Below are 17767 nucleotides of genomic sequence, written 5' to 3'. Positions count from 1 at the left end.
TATTCATGGCATCTCACACTGCCGTGGGCCTGATCCCCGTAAATACTGGGTAATGGAACAATCTAATCTAAATCGATCCCCCCACATTTTAACCATTCTCCCTTGTCCTATCCTGACAGGCTCTGATAAAAAGTCCATCCCCATCTTTCCTACAAGCCCTCTTTAGGCACTGTAAGGGGGTCTAAGGTCCCCCTGGAGCCTTCTCTTCTGCAGGCTAAACAACCCCAGCTCTCTCAGCCTGGCTCCACAGTAGGTGGCCTCCTCTGGACCCACTCCAGCAGATCCACATCCTTCTCATGTTGGGGATCCCAGAGCTGGAGGTGGGGTCTCACAAGAACAGCGTAGAGGGGCAGAATCCCCTCCCTTGCCCTGCTGCCCATGCTGCTTTGGATGCAGTCCAGGATATAACTGTCTTTCCAGGCCATAAGTGCACATGGCTGGGTCATGTCCAGCCTCTCACCCACCAGCACTCCCAAATCCTTCTTGGCAGGGCTGCTCTCAGTATAAAAAAGAGAGGTGCCTTTCTATCACTCCCCCTCAACATTGTCCATGAGGGCCCTTGGCTGTGCTTTGCTGGGAATGGGGATGTGTGTGGGTGTGTGTGTGACTTAGCTCCAGTCCCTGATAAGGGCGATGTTCTGCACAAGTGGTGGGGTGTTAAGGTGGATTAGGGTTTGATTGAGTAGGCTCAGGATTTAAGGACACTGTGCCACTCCTGCTGGGTAAAATTGGTCTCTCTTACCTCTGTCCTCTGGGATCCCCAAACAGATCTGTGGGAACTTAGTTGTACTTTCTCTCAAATTTTGTGCTTCATTTCATCCTGTCCATTTGAATATCTGATGTAGTTCAATTCTCCTGGCTGTTAACACACTGAGCAAGTATGGCAGATTTTAGCAGCCCTTCCATTTGACTTCCTAATTACTTTCTTTTTCTTTTTTTTTTTCTTTGCAATAGGAATGTCTTAATTCCTAAGAGAGAATTCATTTCCGATTTACTGCTGTGGACAAAGCACTACATGGCAAAGATGTGTTTCCTTTTCACACTTTGTGTTGGTTTTGGCTGCATTTCAGGTCTGACCTCTCCCTATGTATCTGTAGGTGTACACCAGATGTTTGTGCCCTGTTGTGGTTGTGCTGGACAGAAACATCACTAGACAAGCAGATAGTCCCTTTTCATTTTGCCAGGACTTATCCTTGGCTCAGAACAGGAGGGTTTAAGTCTGCTGCTATTGATTTGATAAGGCAACAGAACGTGTTTTCATTATTTTCTTTGTTGTTTTTTTTTTTTTTTTTTGTTGTTGTTTTTTCTTTTTTGTTGTTGTTTTTTTTCCTTTGTTGGGATACTCTCAAACAGTAGGAAATTGCACAATCCAGATGACAACTTAACTCACAATTGCAACAGCTCATAATTGCAACAGTCTTTGGAGTCAGCTTATGCCCAACTGCTGAAATAGTTTTATTTACTGATAGAATATTTCTGTATTTAAAGAAGAAAGCCTACAAAAGTTAAAGCCATGACTTATGCTTCAATCTGATAAACAGATGGGAAAACCACAGGGTTTGTTTCATTTTCCACTTAGGAGAGCCATATTCACCTCTCAGCTTTCAGCACAGAGTTTGTGGCAGAGAAGTGGTATTTCAGGATTGATTTAATCTTTCTGTATTTCCTAGTTACTTCTACACAGAGAGCCTCAGCATTTCACAGTGACAACAGGACTGAGGTGTGGACCTGTCTGTGCAAATCTCCCCCAGTCAGGAGCAGGTAGAGGTTTAGGGGCTGGAAAAGTCCCAGACCCACATGGAAGAAGGAAATGGGACCAGTGTGCATTAACCAGTTCCTGGTAAACCCCTCTCAAGAGAGGTCAGTACCACCTCTTTGGTCCCAGTTTCCATAGGTGCCTGTGCAAGACTTGCACTTACACACTCAGGTGAGAAGCTGAGGAGACACCAGTCTCATATCTCACCCTGGGCCAGACTCCAGACACGTGTCAGGAGGGACTGCCTTTCTCTCTGATGGAACCTCTAACAGAAGCTGGAACATCAGGGGTGGAAACTGATGCAACTCTCCCAGCAGGTCAGTGATCTCATTAGGTACATATTTAAAAGGAATAAATTCCATCTCTGAGCCAAACCTCAGCATCAGAGGTGAAGTCAAAATCCCTGTGAAACCCAGTGTCCTCTGAGCATTGCTTTAACCTCTCACCTCCATTTGCTATTGACATTATTTCTCCCTGAAAGGGTTTCTGTTTACACAGGGTAGCATGTCATTCTTCCTAGGACAACTCAAATTTTAGCCAGTTGCAAGTCATGGAAGATCTTTGCCAAATGCCTCACTGCATTGCACTTGATGACACAGGGAAAACTGTGGTTCCTGGGTGGAAAAGGAAAAGCCATGGTGCTGGCAGTCACCACCACAGCCATGCTAACAGCAGGATAAGGCTGGGATACCAATGTTTGACTGAGCCTGCTGAGGGACCTCCTCATCTTCTAAAAGACTTGAGATGGAGAACATCAGCCAAAATAACAGTTACCCCTTACAAGTGTTAGCACCTGGGGGTGCTACATTGGCATTATGTGTGTCCTGTGAAGGAATATGCATCCTCTGGCATACTCCTCCAGAACTAACCAGACAAGTGGGACATGATTCTCCATGAGCAGGAAGTAAAGCCTCATTTGCTGCAAATTTGTGTCCTGTATTACCAGACTCCACTGCAAAAATAATCTCCCCGTGTCTCCCACCACACCCACAGCAAGCAGAGAGTGTGTGATGTGATGACATGCACACCAGTGAGCAGCTGAGAGGCACGTGCAGCCCAGCCCAGCGGGATGGCAGATGGCTGTGCTCATAGTCTTCCCATCCTGACTGTCTGGAGGTCAAGTGAGGGAATGAATTTCCAGGAGATCCATAGAAACTTCTCTTTGGCTCTAAAATGTGTCTTTTAAGTGTGGCTGGGTGCAGCAACAAGCCTAAAGTGTTGTAGGAGACACTGTCAGATCGTGCAGCACAGTGTTCCCATAGGAAAGCGCGATGGCAGGGCTGGGCTGGGCTGAGCTGGCTGCTGTCTCACCTGACTCCACAGAACCTCTACCTTCTGCATCTCCTAAACACCCTCTGCAAGTCCAGAGTTGCAGATGTCACTATGCCAGAACAAGTTCCTGTTGGCTGGAGCCTGAGCAGTTTCCGAACTTTGCCTTTTCTGAGGTAACACAGAAATACACGCTGGGCTTAGAAAATGTGTAAATATTGAAACCACAAGTGGCGTAACTTCTTTGTAAGAGTGAAAGAGTTGGTGGGCTCCCTCCTATAGTTCCTCTTCCTGTAGTTCCTCTAACATACCTGCCCCTTGGATAGTCATTCACTCCAGCATTAAGACAATGCAGAGTAAGCCACGGGCTTTTTCTCTTCCCCTGCTGATTTTGCAGTGCATTCGCTGTGTCCTGGCTTTGGAGAGAGAAACTGCCCCAGTCCACAGCTGTGGGGGCTGTTTTGGGGTCTGTGTGCACCACCTGAATCCTTGATGCTACTGGCAGGAAGCATCTTGCACTCCCTCCTCTGTCCCAGTCCCCCATCCCCACTCTGTGTGTGCTCAGGGAACTGACCCAGCTGAAAAGTAGAGAAAAAAGGTAAAAGATGGATGAATTCATCTGTCTGCCTGATGGCAAGACCACTTGATAAGAAGCATCTCCACAAGAGAAGGAGCTGCTTTCTCCTTGAGCAGCAGCTGATCTAAAAGCCAGCTATTAAAAAACATCTTCCACGAGTGCTCCTGCTTCCCTCCAGCCTTGGCTGCTGTTTCCCAACCTGGCAGTGCCCCTGCTCTGCTCTCTGGTGGTTTTAGCCAGGGCTGAGCTGGCTGGAAGCTCCTGGTGAGTTGTCAGCTAAATTAATCCTGCCCCAGCACCCTGGGTGGCTGCGTGTCACCAGGGGTGGTGCAAAGGACATCCATCTTTTCCCTTAACACTACCATGGATTTGTGCCCAATTAAGAAGACTGTTAACTGTGGCCTTCATTAGTAGGATTGACAATGGAAAACTTTTAATCAAGTGTTTAGCTTGAAACACTTGAAAAGTGCAAAAGGAAAAGGCAGAGGAGGGAAAGGATCACTTCTCCCCTTCTTAATTTACCACGGAATAGTTAACAAAAAAAACCCACCCAACCTACAAAAAATTTCCCCTGAGTAATTTGAGGGTGATACAGCTGGATTTTAAAATTCAGGATTTAGGCGTGGGAGGGAGAAAATATATTTTAAATCTCCACTTTCTCTCCCTGGACAGATGAAGTTTAGCAAGGATCAGGTTAAGGTGATGACTGTTTTCCATGTTGGTTCTTGAGTGTTTCAGCCAGAACTAGATTTTTGTGTCCCATTTATAACAGGGCTGGAGCAGGGGAAAGGAGCTATAATGGAAGTGCTGACACCACTCCAGCACAGGGCAGCCCTACTAATGGTGCCCATGTTGCTGGAGGAGCCAACTTGGCAGCTCACATTGGGACAAGCCTGACAGAAAGGCTCTTTGAAAATAATTTACTGCTCCAAAAATAAATGCAAAAAGCCCAGCCTTCTTCACATGGAATGTCTGGCAAAATTGCTTTTGGGAGTCCCAGGATATTGTCCAGGGCTTCCCCGGTGCCATGGGACAGGGTTAATTGCTTGAGGTGTGATGGAAATTGTTAGGTGTGATTTAATAACACTCTACATCTAAAAGGAATGAGGAAAAACTAGCTAAACCAGAATAACCCTGGCCCTGCTGAGGGCGGAGGGATGTAGGGTGCAGCAGTAAAGGCGTCTTACTTGTGCTGTGTCCTTCTGTCCCCGAGGAGAGCCGCTGGCCACCACGTGTCCTCCCAGCCCCACAGCCCATCCACCCAGGTCTGTGCCAGGCTGCTGTGGTCCTGCTCTCAGCTTCCCCACACATTTTCCATGACTCTGATCCCTTTTGCCTGTGTGGAGTGGAAATATGTTCCCAGGGAGGAGGAACAAAGGCTGGGTGCTTTAAGCCACCGTGCTGTGGGCTTCGAGGAGTTTCTGATGATGTTTTTGGCGGAGCTGCCTTTTTCTTTTCTCCTGTTGGAATGCACGTTGTGCTACAAACCACAGGGCAAACAGGCAGCAGAGCAAACCTACTGCAGGTGTGGGCACAGGAGAGCTGGTGCTACAGAAAAGAAGTTGCTGTTTAATGCCATGTGAGAGTTCTTCAGCTGGGGACACCAACATTTATGTGATTTTTCAAGAAACCATGTCCAAAGCTGAGTTTATAGCAGAGCTAAACTCAGCTGTTTGCAGTGGGCAGAACTGTGCAGAAATAAGGAAGTTCTGAGTGTTGTTGAAGCAGAAACTCTTGTTCAAACCACAGAATCTAAAGGGAAATTAAAGAGAGCCTGGGGCTTTCAACAAGAAATTTTTCTTTTTACATAATGAGAGTTTCTCATAGCAATGCAGAAGTTTTAGCAGGGAGATGATACCTCACCAGCAGGACCCAGAGCACTGGGAATGCCAGGGATGCTCAGGAGGTGGGTAAGCAATGGGATATCAGGAGTGCTGGGAAAATGAATTCAAAATGTATTTCAAGTGATCTTCTACAGTTTGCAAAAGTGTAGGGGTTACTTGAAAAGCAGGCTATGAACAGATGTTTTAAGCTCAAGCTGTGTTAAGGTGAAAAGCCCCAGCACAGCTGGGCTCAGTGAGGCCCCTGGCATGGTACAGGACATCCCTCACTGCCCTGCACTGCTTGCTTTGGAAAATGTGTTTATTTAGTGGTAGCCAGTGCTGTGTTCACCCATTGCCCTGTGACAACAGTGTCCACTGTGTGGAAACCTATGTCATATTAGCAAAGCTAACAAAGCCAGGGCATCTTTGCATTCCCTCCCTTGCGCACGTTGACTGAGCTCAAACCTGTTCACTTTCTTTGCCTCAGAGCACAGCCTTGGAAATGCAGTAGAATATTCCAGCGATTCCCTCCAGCCCAGCAGAGGCTGCCACGTGGGCAGGTCCATGCCTGACCAGCAGTCCTCATGTCTTTATGTAACTCCATCCTCGGACAGAGATTAGCTTTCACCGGAATGCAGGTTTGCAGCTATTCCAGGGAGGCTCAGCAGGAAGCCTTGTGTGCTGCTGAAGGGTTTCATTTCATTTCTCTGTACAGCTTGTAAAAGGCTTCTTGGAAACCAGATCTTTGCATTTTACTTGAGTTCACTTATCTGCCAAAAGCTGCTTCAAGTTACTCTTTCCAAGCCATATTAAATTAATCTTTAGGTAAGAAGGAGGCAGCAACAAGTACTGTATATCTTTGTTGAGAACTCACCGCTTCTAATTACGTTCCCCCCTTATAGGCTTTAATATTGAGGACTAGAAAATGAGGTCAACCTCTATTAAATGTAATGACTTTCCCTGTGAGGCTTGCAATAAAAACAGCTTCACAACAAAGGTTTCTATTTAAGGGAGAGGAAGTTTCTGTTACAAAGAAATCCCCTGACTTGGTGCAGGGGCTTAATTTTCATTTGCTGGCTACAACAAAGTGAAAAGATTTGGGTTGAGACTTTAACTAGTGCTTATCTGAGAAAAAATGGGCAGGAGAGTTAAAACATCAGGAAGAAAAAAAGCCCCATTGCTGCAGGAGATGACCTAGAACCTGTCTGACAAACAATACCTGAAATTGCTGGCAGCTTCAGAGAGGGCAGAAAGCACAGCTGCATCCTGAGCCACACCAGGGCCACCATGAGCTGCATGCAGTGAGCATGTAAGAGGAGCAGCTTTGCCTTTCTCTTTTTGCTGCAGCCTGGACACAGCTGGTTCCCCATGGGTGCCCCCAGAACAGGTGGTGTGGTTTGTTCCTGCAGGAGATGAAATGAATCCTGTAATGGATACAGGACCTAATATGGAACACTGCAAAGAGCACAGGTTGGTGCTGTGCCCTCTTGCCAGGCAGCTCCTGTGGCCGTGTACCCGGGGGGCAGATGATGCCCTGCCCAACTTGTAACTCTGCATATCTCTGATTTTCATAAGAGCAGTGGCTTGAACGGGCTGTTTGGTGCTGCTGTAGCTATTTGTGTGGCTTTTTAGCTTGGTATTTAAAGCTAGGTAAGCACAATGATGTCTTAATAACTAAACTCTCTTTTACACCAGAAACTGGAGGTAAACTTGGCCATAATTTGTAAAAACTGCTGTTGCTCTGATAACAGCCTAACTAGCAAAGTTTGCTCTTTCTTTAAAGGTGGGTTTTTTTTTTCTTCCAGCAGCCTTGCAGGCAGGAATTTGCCAGGCAGTTATTAAAACATGGTGCCTGCCAAGCACAGGAGGATTATTTCGGCATCAGCTCGTATTAACTGCGCCACGCTCAGGTCGCCATGTTTGAGCTGCGTCTGAAGCAGCTCAGAACGGCCGCTGCCGATTGTTGGGCTCTGGCTGCTCTGCTCCCTCGCTTTCCTTGCAGCCCAGCTCGCTGCTTTGCACTTCTGATCGCTGCAGAAGGCTGAAATATCCCGCAAATGCTGTTTCACTGTATTAATGCCCCGGTGCGTGGTGACACACTGCAGACCTTGCGCAGGAAACACAGAATGACCCCGGGGCGCGCTGGGAAACAGGACTGAGGATCAACCTTCTCCGCCAACGGAGGTTCTCGCCCTTTAAGAAAAAGCCTGCAGTAATTTTCCATTACCCTGCACAGTCTTGTCTACGTGGCAAGAATTGTTTGTGGAGGCTGGAGCATCACGGGTGAGGCGCAAGCTCCAATCCGGCTGCCGTTGCTTGGCTACGCGCTCGGCATGCCGGCAGCACGCCAGGCTCCTGGGAAGCACCTTTGTTCCCCGAGAAGGGATTTGAGTTGTGTTTTCATGCCGAAAGCTGGGGACAAATGCTGATTTTCTCAAGCAGACTGGCAGAGCTGGGCTTTCCAAACAGCATGAGCCAGCCAAAATGTTCAGTGATAATAATAATAATATGTGTGGAGTCCATCTCCTGTGATGGTTTCTCTTCCTTTGCACAAGGAAATGTAACGAGCTCATGATGTTTGTTTGCTGTTGCACTGATCCGAACTGGCACTTAATCAAGGCAGCGTGTTGAACTGGGCAGAAATACTGTCAGCAAAATCCTCCCCTGCTCTTGTTGTTTCTATCTAATAAACCAGACGGATTGCTGTTGTTCTGCAACTTGATAAGCAGATTATTTTTTTTAATGTAAACTCTGGAGTCCTGACAGGCTGCCCAGGGTTGTCTGAAATATCTGAAATATTTCAAATGCCACTGGCAGAATCTGCAGCAGCACGGAGGAGCAGGTCTGTGTGCTGTCCCTGCTCGCTGGCGCTTGGCAGCATGGCTGGAACAAGCGTTTCCATGATGTCTCGACATGGCTTCAGCTCCAGGATAGCTTATTTTATCTGTGTGAGGCTTGATACTTCCATTAATAAGAGAGCTCTGTGTTCCTTCTAGCAGCCTACGCTGTCAAGGACTCTCCCTGCACCAGCAGCCAAACCTACACTGGTAATTGTTAAGCAAACAAGTGTGTGTTCCCCCTACCCCCCTCTGCTGCCACTTGCCTTCTGCAGCAGCTCCAGGCACCTTCAAGAGTATGAATAAACATGTTATTTGGGGGTGTGGAAATGTGAGAATTGAAAAATTTGATACAAAGTGGAACACACTGAGCATCAGCCTTAATTCTGCTTCATGAAGTATGAAGCCCAAGGGGAATTTTGTGCTCTCAGTCTCACATCCTCCTTCATCCACAGATGAACAAACCTCACTCAGCAGAGCCCTGGCACAACTACAGAGGGACCACCTACCCAGCACTGCTCCTTGAGGGGCTCCACATGCATGGTGGCTTTGAGGTGTCTCTCCTGGGCACAGGCATAGCTCTCCCTGCAGCCCTGTCACCCTGCAACATGTGTCTCCTAACCACAACCTCTCTGAGGTTTACAGTTTAAAGATACTGGCTTCCTGCAGTTTCTCTTGCAACTTAGCCATGTTCTTTGCTTTCTGGGCTCCTTTTTGGTCCTGTTTTCTCACATCCAGCCTTTCCACCACCTCCTCCTCACCCCTGGTGCTGAGGGCTCCACTGCTGCCACCCAGCAGCTCAGTTGATGCCGTGACCATCTGGGGACCTGCACAGTGTTCCCCACCTCCTGGAGAGCCATACGGGAAGGGTGGAGTTGGGCATGTAGCAGCCTGGCTACATGCCATCTGTCACCAGGAATATGCTTGTCCTCCATCAGTGAAGTGTGCCTTGTGTGATGGGAATGACTGAGCAGACATTTAGGATGGTGAGTTTCCGTATCCCTATGTCAGATTTTCCCGTATGGATAACTTGATGGTTAGAAACAGCACCTTATCCACACTACACAGTGCTTGGCTCTCTGTTCAGTGAACTTTTTGGCTTTTCTTATCTGTCTTTGGATTGTTTTATTTTTTTAAAGTAACCTACTGCCTCTTAGCAATCTTAGAAAACCTTGGTATCTAAGAAAAGATGAGTTTGGCTCTTGAAAACCGACTGCTAGTAGTGGCCCTTTTCCTTTTCATTGTGTTTTCAGAAGTGAAAAGCGGAACTTCTGAACTCTTTAATTTTTTCGAGTAGGCACATATAAATGCAGAGGTGCACAAAGGAGGGTCCCTTTCCAAAATACATTTGCCCTGAGCTGTGTCTGCTATAACACACCACCACCACAGCTTGCCTCTGCTTGGGATTTGCTCTACACAGTAAAATGCAGAAGATCTGGTCTGCCAGGAGGAGGGTTTGCCTCCCTTGTTTGCACACTTAGGAATGTGGGTGAGTCGCTGCCTTGTTTGAGAAATGAAACCTTCTATCCCAGCTCCTTATGCCTTTGTTTTTAGAACTGCAGGTTACCTTCTGTTGAAGGTAACTCACGCTCCCCCCGCTCCTCTGTGGCTCAAGTTTAACACCTGGTTTCACATTTTGTATTTCCTTCTTAAAAGCACAGAGATGGGACTGCATCTTCCTACATGTGCTCTGAAATCCACAGGATCCCGCAGACCTTAGAGATCAGAGCAGGCAAACCCAGGTCTGTCTCCAGCGAACGGGGCTGGTTTCCAGTACAGCCAGTGTAGCTCTTGTACAGCAACATCCCTAACTAAAAGAGTGACAATTTCCAACTACAAAATTAGAACAGTGTTTGAGAACATTTTGTTTCAAGAAGGCAAGAAAAGCAGAGAAGGAAAGAATGTTCAGGAAAGACACAAAAACCACAGCATAATTTTCTAAACTTTTTTTAGCTTTCAACAATCTAAGCTTAGGGACCTGTGGCCATTTGGTGAATTAATTATCTGATTTCAAGGGGTTTTAAATGCCTCAAATGATATTCCTACCTTTGAAAATAAACTCCTTACTTTACGTAGATGCTTAAGTATGAGTTTCAGTTCTTTGGTTTGCAGATAGAAAAAAATTACAAAAGACTCTTCATACATAATTTGCCATTTTCCTCGACTGCAATTTGACATCTAAACCTGATCTTTTTTCCTTATATAATAGATTATTTCCTTCTTGGGTTTGGGTTTTTTTACACTTTTAAGTCTGCCAGTTATTCCCAAAGGCCCAGTATTTATATTTATTCCACAGCAAGCATGTGACTGGTGTGACTGAATAATTATATCAAAATGAATGTGGGTTCCTTTTGTTGCAAAATGTTCTAGGGCTATAGATATGTTTTGAATGTGTAATAAGCTCTGGGTATTGAGATTACAAGAGCAACTAACTGCAAAATCCTAAGGATTAAGGTCATGCATGAGATATTTGATTCTCCCTCCTGTGAGGTTCGATTGCAAGATACAGTCTGCTCCCACTAACTTCTTAAAATGAGAAAGCTTGAAAAATTAACGAGATTCTGTCAAATTTGCTTTGCTGCTAGTGGAACTGGAGGTGTTGAAGAAATGGGGACCTGTGAGGAAAGGAAGTAGCAGGGACCAGGAGGGTCAAAATCCCTGCTGGCTCACAGCTTGAGGAAAGACACCAAGATGACTTTTTTTTTTTTCTGCCACAATTTGATCCACTATAGAATTCATTCTATCAGAAGGGGCAGCTCTTCCCCCTCTTTGTTGCTGTGACTGCAGCAGTGTCTCAAGGCTGTGGTTGGGACCAAGGTTCTGTTGTGCTGAGCCAAAGAATGTGTCCTTGCGAGAAAAGGATGCAAAGGGAAGATGGGAGAAATGTGAAGAGCACGGCAGAGGTCATGGGGGAACAAACCTTAGTCCTACAGAAATTCAGTGGTATGGATCTTTTTCCCCCCTGAGGTGGATGTATGATCAGGCAACATGCCACAGAGGCAAAACGGGTTGCTCTCTGTGAGCCTCACAGTCCCCAAGGCACTGTAGACCACTGCTCACCTCCCCATCTGCCAGCTTGATTTTTATTTTTAGTTGTTGTTGTTGTTTTCTGGGGGTTTTTTGTTTGTTTATTTTTTTTACAGAGGTGGCCATTCTTCTGCTTGAATTTCCTCCGAGATCACAATATTTTTTTTCCATAAGCTATTGAAAATCGTCTGATGGGAATAACTTCCAGTAACTGATTCTGTCATACGAATGGGGTGTATCCTTATGGAGAACAAACGACTCTATTTTTAAGTTAAATATGGATCAGCTGCATGCACTCCCTCTCCAAAAAAAGCTGTGGATGTTACAATTTCACCTGGTTGCAGGCATGATTAGTCCCTTCTGTCCTTCGTGCTGTCTGTAACTAGGGCATTGCTGCTGCCTCACTGCCTGTCCCAAGGGATCTGGGTGGTGTTTGTGCAAAGGGGATTGGGCTGAGGAAGGGGTGGAGAAATGCAGCTCTCAGCCCAGGATATATTTAGTGAATGCAGCTGTGGGAGGCAGCAGGAACAAGAGATCTCTTGTGTTGCCAGAGCTCTGACAGCTCACATGCCTAAATAATCTGCTGGTTTTTTACCATTACGTTTCCACCCACGCTCCCGGTGTTTTTAATTTGAATGTAAAGTTATACTTTAATGTAGTCAGAATCCCTCTTGGAGCTTAAAAGTGAGATGTGTTACAGTGTCAGTCTTGCTGTAGCCCTTCAAGTGGGGCAGCACGCAACTTCCATGGGCACTGGATTTTCTCCATGGCAAGCAGAGAAGTTTGACTTCATTTTTGTCCATTAGAGAGGGTAGTGATGTCAGAATATGCCTTTCATGTGCACTGCAGTACTTGCTTGGGCTGGAAGCAGATATGCCGCACTAGTACAGCCCCTCCCAAGCAAATAAACTCTGCTGCTTGCCAGGGCTGCTGAGCTGGGGTGCAGAGCCTGCTTCTGCTACACTGGGCACTCCATTGTGCTATGCAAACTTTGCTGGTTCTTCTGGCATCCCTGAGAGTCTGATCCAATATTCGCTGGTACGTCATGGGATAAAAAAGGAGGACAAAAATAGGTTTATCAACCCTCTGGGTCAAGCAGGAGCAGGTTACTGTTGCTGTGCATTAAGACTAATTTGTCTGGGCTCTCTGACCATGTTCAGACTTGCCCCCAGAGAAAAAGATGGAGGATGAGAATTCTCTGTGTGTCTTCTTCCCTGGCTTGTTCAATGGTGCACAACAAGCCATGAGCTAGACTGCCTGAGGCATTAAAAACTTATGACAAATTAAACTGCAGAATATAAAAAGAAGTAATTTTTTTGGTCTTATTCTGATGCGGTTAAGGGGTTGGAAAAACAAGACTGGTGCAGGGAGGTCCAAAGCATGGCTTTGTGTCTGGATGATGGAGACATCACATTTAGAGGGAGACAGACTCTGGCATTGCTTTCCTGAAGTTTGTCCCACCTTAATGGTATTTTTCCATCCACAACAGCATTGCTGGGAGATGTTGCAGTGACACATCCACCCTTCTCTGCCAGGGCAGCATCTTGGCCCTTCCGACCCCACCATGGATTTACCATTCCTGTGGCAGAGACTTGTCCCCACCTGATATCCATATCGGAAATGCAGCTCCTGTGGGTGGCTTTCATGGTTCTACCACAGGCTGGCACAGATTCTGATCCAGCTTTGAAAAATTGTATGGTATATGTGTTCTGGATATAGCCGTCCCACCTTTGCATGCTGTGACCCAAGGAACTTTCAGTGGCCAGTTTGTGTAAAAAGCACTTAGTATTAAAGTGTAGCAAATTGCATCTGGGCACAAATCTGCCCGAGCTCAATGCCCTGCGTACCCACACAGGGTTTTCTGTCTCGAATCCTGCTGATTCCATGCCTGGGACTGGATTTATTTCAGCAGGTAAATGGTTAACTGGAGGACTAATTGGCTCTGAGAGCTCCAGTCCTTTGCAACAGATTATTGGCATGCTGGTAGGAGCAGCTCCCTTCCTTCCCTTCCCCCTTCATTATAAAAACATGAACTGTAGAGAAACCAAATACCACATGGCGCCCTGCGCCGAGCCCGCCAGTGCTCCCGGCTCGGTGTTCAGCACAAAAACTCCCTTTATATTTGGGAAGCGGAGGGAGAAAATTCTGGAAACGCAAGAACGTGGCGATAGTGGCTGAATCAGCACATTTATTTGTGCTGATATTTATTTATCAGTGTCCAGGCGCTCGACCCCACAGCCCCACACACCCACGGGCCCCACGCCAGGGCGGGGGAGAATCCCGGGGGTATCCAAAAGCTCCACGTCAGTTTATGGCTTTGCAGAGGGCTCTGGGCAGTCACCGAGGGGCTGAATGTACAGAGAGAAAAATGAAAGCTTTAGGGGGAAAAAAAAAATAAAAATTGCATTTCTGTTTTCCCGAGGAGCCGTGGGTGTTCTTAGGAAGCTGCCTGCAGAGGCCGTCGCCATTTCGTGAGGCAGCATTAATGCAGCGGGAGGAGACATGTTGTGCTGTTCATGGAAATTCGGATTTTAAGGTTTTTCTCCCTGGTTTGAAGCTTCTTCATTCTTCCTCCACCCTCTTTCAGTCCAAAGGCTTTAATTTTTAAACTTAAGGGGAAAAAAGTAATAACAACAAGTGAGAAAAACTGGAGGGAAAAGGGAAAAGTTCTTCTGAAGGGATTAAAATGTGCAAGCAAAATCAGGTCTCTATCCAGGAGAGAAAAAATATTAGAGGTGTAAATTGGCTCCGAAAATGCCCCCAAGGGCATAGGGAGGATAATCAGGATGACAGCGTGGCTGAGCACTCAGCATCCCGGGCATGGCCCAGGTGTGCAGGGAAAATGCAGTTCATCAGGCATGTTTTAAATAGAGAATTTTTCTCTAGTATAAAAAGATACCTGACTGGACTGTGCACACACAAAACCAGCCCTTTGTGATTTGCATGAGCTGACTTGACTTCCAGGTTTTGAGATACTAGTTTTGATCTAAAAGCCCAGACTATTGCTAGTGCTGCAGAACTGCTTGTTTGATCAAAGGAGAAAATAGGGATTGTGGCAGGAGAGAGGTCAGGCAGATCCCCTTCGGTGCAAAACTCCTGGAGCAAACTGCAGTGTTTCTGTTAAGGGCCTTCTGTATTGGAGTTGACTTCTTCCACTCCAGGACCTTTCACTTGCAAAATACATTATAGGGCTCATTTGTTTAACAAGTCTCTGGGAGCTGCGAGAGAGAATTAATGCTGGCATTTGAAAATACAAGTGATAGTGCTGCATTTGATTTTGGTTTCATGTCATTATTTTCTGGTTTCAGAGTCAGAAAAAGCTGCTCATTTTTTTTTCATGTAGCTGTATTTTTTTTCTGACTTCTTGAGGAGGCAGAGCTAATGAAATCGTGCTGCAAGAGGCCTGAAGCTTTTGATCTGATGTTCAGCTTCAATAAATTTCACTTCTGGAGTTTCTGCACTTTGGGGGAGGCTGCAGGTTATAGAAATGAATTAGTGCATCTGCTAAAGGACGAACTACAAAATTAGTGCAAAGGGTCTCTGCTCACTTTCCTTGCTGACCCAACTGACTGGTCAGTAAAGTGTAGCTCAGGAATATCACAGCCTCTGCTGGAATATGGCACAGGATCAGGAATGCTGCAGCAGTGCAGCACAGTTGGGTGTGTGGCTGCCTACTCTGAGGAAAGCAGCCATCGTTATTTCAGCTGCTCACGAAAGACTTGATAACTTCCAGCCATGGATTCAAATCCCAACTAAGTTTGCAAGGAATATCAGTCATTTTTAAAACCAAGACTAAGTCAGATTCCTCCACATTAGCTGCAGTTGAATTTTGCAAGCTTTCTGATCTCCTCGCTCTGGTGTGAAGGTGTTTCCTTTTCAAGCCTGCCACCTGAAAAGATTTCTGTGAGACAGTGATTCCTTCATTACAGAAAAGCAATGTAGAGAAACCTCTTTGCCACCCCAAGATCATTATTTTCTTGATTGCTCTCTTGTACTCTGCTGAGGTTACATTACATCTGCAGGTCAAATGTAACATGAATGCAGCGTGCACTGATCACATATAGCAATATATATAGTAAAGAGCTTTAGTGTGAACTTCATGCACATCCTTGGTTTGTTTGTGTAACACTGTGTATTATACAGATAATATAAAGCATAAAATAGTTTTCATATATAAAAATTACTTTTCCAGCATACACTAATGTGCCTTTCATAACGTCCTAATTAGGTTATGTTTTCTCCTAAACTTAATTCCATTTTATTAACAACAGCTGAGTAGACTTCAACTTCATTTTTGGTTCCAATTTTCATTCTGTTCAGTGTGTGTGTGTATATATATGTATACACAAGAAGATAATCCTTTATTAATCTTTTGAGCAGAATACTTTTCTTTCATACAGCAAAAGTCCTGTCTCTGAATGTTCATTATCAGCACCTGATGTGCTGCCTGGAGCACAATATCCTAATAATTGGAGTTTAAGGGGAAAAAAAAAGCCGGTTATTAAAGTTACGGTGTTTCATTTTTGTGCATATTATGATTCTAAATTATTCAAGCATTTGACCAACTCCTACACCAAGAAACTTATATCTCCCATGCATTTTTCCACCCCAAAGTGTTCTATGGTTTCCTTTGTCTTACATACTGTGTCAGAGTATTCAAATGCACTGTGTAGTACCAGTAGCGTGTGGCACATTACAAGAAAATTTGAGATAGTTTCTCAGTTAAGTGCATTTTATTTTGACCTATTTCCTTCCACTTGAATCTAACATTTGGTCTCTTCATAGTCAATATTCTGTTTTATGGAAAGGTTTTAAAATTTTACTGAAGGAGATGAGTAAGAGGTGAAGTACCCAGGACAACTTAAATTTATATTATTCCTTTTGCTATCATTATTAAAAATAGGAAAGAAGAAGAAATGTTGGGGAAAATACAGGGAATGCTGATGCAATTATACCTACATGTTCAAAGCTACAGGCTTGCTTTTACTCTTGAAATTTAGACCTCTGCTTCACGTTCTCTTTCCTTCTACAGACTGGGATAGGTAATTTCAGTTGCATTTTCCAACTACTGACATACATGTTCATTCCTAAATTCACTTCATATGCTTCCAAATCCTTAGGACAACATTCACTTTAGGCACACCAAGAAAAACCTGGAGTGATTCCACTGACATAAATGTAATTATTCAGTGATGAATTAAAGGCACAGGCGCATAACTTAAGACCCATGTGTTTGGAGTAACAAGAAGAGATCAAAATCTCAGCTTTTGTCATTAAATTCAATGTTTCTAGACCTTAATCCAAGACACATTTGTAGAGAGAGGTGATAGCTTCTTTTTAGAGGCATTATTAAATCTAGAAGAAAATAAGTCAATTCTGGGCCTGCAGAACCCTGTTGGGGTCTTCCACTGGGTGAAATGGCCATGAAGGTGGCAGTCAGATTTTTCAGGTGGTGATTAAGTGCTGTGGATGTCTCACCCAAGTCATCTTGCATTTCCTCTGCTGCTTTAATTGCACAAAGAGCCATTGACCTAATTTGGTGACAGGACTGTACCAACAGCGTTTTCTTGGACTGCTTACGTTTTCTCCCAGCTCACTGTCTAATAGTAATCTGTTACTAAATATTTTTTAAAAAAGTGAGCTGTGAATGGTTTCAAGCTGAGACAAGATTGTCACTGTTAATGGCTTGGTCAGAGAGAGAGAGAGTATTTGTTTCAGCATGTAAATCTCCTTCCTGCAACAGTTAAAGCTGCTAAATCTGGAGTTTAGGTGGCCGACAGGTCCAGAGCTGCTCTAGTCCCTGAGCTGATGAGCTCTCCCAGCTGGGTAAAGCTCTGTCAGGAGCCAGTTTATAGTGAATTGACTGCAGGAAGAAAATATAAAAGCTCATGGGAAACATGAGCCTGACACAGGAGCTATTTCTTTTCAGGTGGCATTCTAATCTAAGTGTGTGGTGAATCACTACAGCAAAAATTGACTGGACCCCACATCTAACAAGTATTGACAAATATGAAGAAGTTTGTTTTGAGTTAGTAATGTAAGGGGTCTTTTATATATATGGTGCATTACAACAGGGTGATTCAGGGCTTTCTCAGACTGTCTATAAAAATAAAAAAATTATATGCCTGTAAGATTTCAGAAGAAAAGGTACAGTTTCTTTTCCCTGCATGTGGCAATTTGCTGAATAATGCATCATTTTGTCAACTCTTATAGAGCAATCAATAAATGCCCTACGGTGCTCCCTGTACACAGGAGACAGGAATGAAGATCATTATGGAAACAGGCTTGAAACTTGCTTGAAATAAAATCCCAGTTCTATATTTGTGGTTTTGGAGGCCTGGGCTGTTTTTCTTTTCATTCTAGAGTAGCTGTAATTCATCTTGTTCGATTTGAGTGAAATTCATCATGTTTCCAAGGCTAGTATGAAGCCCTTTGTTTCCAAAATTCCAAGGTGATTTACCAAGAAAGTATAGTTGTT

General features: G+C 44.9%; 1 protein-coding gene across 4 annotated transcripts in view; it reads left to right on the top strand.

The window, feature by feature from the left end:
* The first annotated feature begins 1974 nt into the window (after nucleotides 1-1974).
* Nucleotides 1975-17767, top strand: part of CHD2 (chromodomain helicase DNA binding protein 2) — a 91395-nt gene continuing 75602 nt past the window's right edge. Inside the window, exon 1 of one of the 4 annotated variants that reach the window (XM_032700552.1) lies at nucleotides 1975-2073. The gene's annotated coding sequence lies outside the window, so the exon portion shown is untranslated. Of the gene's footprint in view, nucleotides 2074-5369; nucleotides 5509-9152; nucleotides 9249-13772; nucleotides 13826-17767 lie in introns of those variants that run through there. The other 3 variants (XM_032700549.1, XM_032700550.1, XM_032700553.1) reach the window with 3 other exon arrangements.

The sequence above is a fragment of the Chiroxiphia lanceolata genome, chromosome 12 (assembly GCF_009829145.1).
Source record: "Chiroxiphia lanceolata isolate bChiLan1 chromosome 12, bChiLan1.pri, whole genome shotgun sequence".
Classification (NCBI taxonomy): Eukaryota; Metazoa; Chordata; class Aves; order Passeriformes; family Pipridae; genus Chiroxiphia; species Chiroxiphia lanceolata.
Note: the sequence above shows the minus strand (reverse complement) of the source record. Positions and strands in the feature narration are given on the sequence as shown.